The sequence below is a fragment of the Pongo pygmaeus genome, chromosome 15 (genome assembly GCF_028885625.2).
Source record: "Pongo pygmaeus isolate AG05252 chromosome 15, NHGRI_mPonPyg2-v2.0_pri, whole genome shotgun sequence".
Classification (NCBI taxonomy): Eukaryota; Metazoa; Chordata; class Mammalia; order Primates; family Hominidae; genus Pongo; species Pongo pygmaeus.
In genome coordinates this window covers 15,865,260-15,868,720 of record NC_072388.2, presented here as the reverse complement: position 1 = coordinate 15,868,720, position 3,461 = coordinate 15,865,260, and the positions used below count along the sequence as shown (strand labels likewise).

The 3,461-nt window shown below is 36.4% G+C and overlaps 1 pseudogene; it reads left to right on the top strand.

Moving 5' to 3' along the window:
* Positions 1-304: 304 nt before the first annotated feature.
* On the top strand, positions 305-1,430 carry LOC129013190 (telomeric repeat-binding factor 1-like; annotated as a pseudogene).
* Positions 1,431-3,461: the final 2,031 nt, after the last annotated feature.

Genomic DNA, 3,461 nt, shown 5'->3' with positions numbered 1-3,461 from the left:
TCAAAGGTAATTTGAACCGACTCTTTCAAGATAGTGAATCTTTTAGTAGATACGCAGAACAGTAAATATAACTTGATAGTCACACCAAACATTTCTTGCATTGTAAAATTGAATTGGCAGCTTCGCATAATAAAGGGCTAAAATTATGAACCACACAAGATTTGCCTGAAACTTGATTGTTCAGTCTCAAAATTCTCTACTGAATACTCTTGTGCTTGCTTTTGTATTTATCGATTTTCATGTAACTGCTTAGAGCAGACATTTCTTTTTTTAATCTTTTTTATAAAAATAAGTTTTAATAAATATGCCGGCGGATGGTAGGGATGCCGACCCTATCGAGGAGCAGATGGCAGAAACAGAGAGAACCGACGAGGAGCAGTTCGAATGCCAGGAAATGCTCGAGTGCCAGGTGCAGGTGGAGGCCCCCGAGGAGGAGGAGGAGGACGCGGGCCTGGTGGCCGAGGGCGAGGCCGAGGCCGTGGCTGCCGGCTGGATGCTCGATTTCCTCTGCCTCTTTGCGGAGCTTTCCGCGACGGTAGCTCCGAGGACTTCCACAGGACCCTCAACAGCGCAGAGGCTATTATTCATGGACTATCCAGCCTAACAGCTTACCAGTTGAGAACGATATACATATGTCAGTTTTTGACAAGAATTGCAGCAGGAAAAACCCTTGATGCAGAGTTTGAAAATGATGAACGAATTACACCCTTGGAATCAGCCCTGATGATTTGGGGTTCAATTGAAAAGGAACATGACAAACTTCACGAAGAAATACAGAATTTAATTAAAATTCAGGCTACAGCTGTTTGTATGGAAAATGGCAACTTTAAAGAAGCAGAAGAAGTCTTTGAAAGAATATTTGGTGATCCAAATTCTTACATGCCTCTCAAAAGCAAATTGCTTATGATAATCTCTCAGAAAGATGCATTTCATTCCTTTTTTCAGCACTTCAGCTACAACCACATGATGGAGAAAATTAAGAGTTATGTGAATTATGTGCTAAGTGAAAAATCATCAACCTTTCTAATGAAGGCAGAAGCAAAAGTAGTAGAAAGTAAAAGAACAAGAACAATAACTTCTCAAGATAAACTTGATGTTGAAATGGAAACTGAAGTTAATTCGGATACAAGAAAAAGGTCTCACAAGAATCTTTTCTTATCTAAGTTGCAACATGGAACCCAGCAACAAGACCTTAATAAGAAAGAAAGAAGAGTAGGAACTCTTCAAAGTACAAAAAATAAAAAAGAAAGCAGAAGAGCCACTGAAAACAGAATACCTGTTTCAAAGAGTCAACCGGTAACTCCTGAAAAACATCAAGCTAGAAAAAGACAGGCATGGCTTTGGGAAGAAGACAAGAATTTGAGATCTGGCTTGAGGAAATATGGAGAGGGAAACTGGTCTAAAATACTATTGCATTATAAATTCAACAACCGGACAAGTGTCATGTTAAAAGACAGTTGGAGGACCATGAAGAAACTAAAGCTGATTTGCTCAGACAGTGAAGACTGATTGTGTTTGTAAAAGCTTGATGAAAGGATAGTTAAGTATTTTGATCACTGAATTTTGTTTGAAACTTGTGTCACTGATGTGTTTTAAAACTTTTGTTTAAAACATTACAGCATTTTTCTGTGACCATCAATTAATATGAGGGTTTGTGCTATAAGAGTTAAAGCATATGCTATCATTGCATTCTTTAAGAACCTTGTTTTGATAAAATGTAAATTTGTTGAACCCTGCCACATTTAGTATCCCCACCCCCAAATCCTGTTCCAATGAAAAAATTAAAACCTGATACAAAAAAACCAAAAATTCAGTTAACTTATTTTGTGTCTGTAGGCTGACCTCAACCCTGTAACATAACCCATTAAAATGAATTTTCTTTTTTTTAAAAGACAGAGTTTCTCTCTGTCACCCAGGCTGTAGTGCAATGGCACAATTTCAGCTTACTGCAACCTCTGCCTCCCGGGTTCAAGCGATTCTCCTGCCTCAGCCTCCTGAGTAGCTGGGATTATAGGCACACACCACCACGCCCAGCTAATTTTTGTATTTTTAGTAGAGGTGGGGTTTCACCGTGCTGGTCAGGATGGTCTCGAATTCCTGACTTCATGATCCACCCACCTCGGCATCCCAAAGTGCTGAGATTACAGACATGAGCCACTGTGTCCTGCCTAAAATGAATTTTCTAGATGATTGAATAACAGTAGTCCTTTGATAGGAGACAATGACTTGGTTTATGGCCTTAATATACTACTTAATTACTTAAAATGTTTATTAATAGAATGATAAATGTACAGAGTAACCTACAAGCATGACATACTTTTTCTTTCAGTAGTTTCATGTAAAGAAAAAACTTGAAAATAGTAATACCTGAGGACCCATGGGAATAATAGACACTGGGGAGGTAGAGTGGGGAGCGGGAACAAGAGCTGAAAAACTACCTACTGGGGACTCTGCTCATTACCTGGGTGACAGGATCATCTGTACCCTAAACCTCAACATCACACAGTATACCCAGCTAACAAACCTGCCCATGTGTTCCCTGAATCTAAAAAAACAATCGAAATAATTTTTTTAAAAAAGAAAAAGACAATAGTATTACCCATGGGACAAAATTTGTACTATTAGTGGGAACCATTTGTGTCTCATTTAGAAACAATTTGACTTTTGTTCCAGTGTTTAAACTTTGACAAAAATGGTTTTGAATAGATCTTTATAACCTGATGCCACAAATATAAGATTCTCTGATACCTTCATTTAATATATCAATATTGGGCCTAAAACAATATTCTGTAAAGCTTAAATTGGTATTAACTGTGATCATCTTGATGTCTATGATAGATAATAAACAAGGTCATACATACCTTACTAAACAATTTTGATTTTTCACCAACATTTTATTTAAAAGATTTAGACTAACAGAATTATTTAGCATTTCAAGTCATGTGCTTTATTTAGCAAGTGAGTAAAAATATTGGAATATTGAAGTATTTGCATAAAAAATCAAATGGTAGTGTTTTGTAATCTCTATTGTATTTCCTATTAAGGTTTCATATATTACTTTCCCATTGTTCCTGAATTTGTTGTCCTATATATAAACAGAAACATGGATGAGTACCATAAAAAAAATAAAATAAATAAATAAATATGCCAAACTCACTCCAATAGCATCCATCATATCATATGTATTATATAAATACATATTTTATCATTATAAATGACAAATCAGCAATTATGAGCTTGATTCTTTGTGGATGCATTAGGAGCAGTGTTTCTTCATAGGATATAATATTTCATAATTTCTTATTCTTTACTACTTGCTGTACTGTAAGACGCTTATAAAATGAGTTGCTTTTGGGGTGTGAAATGAGCAATCATCAGAGGAAAAGCATTAAGGACAAGAAAGTGGAGTGAGGATCATGAAGAACTTGCATTTCTTTCTCAAGGTCGTGGGTAAATTTCAG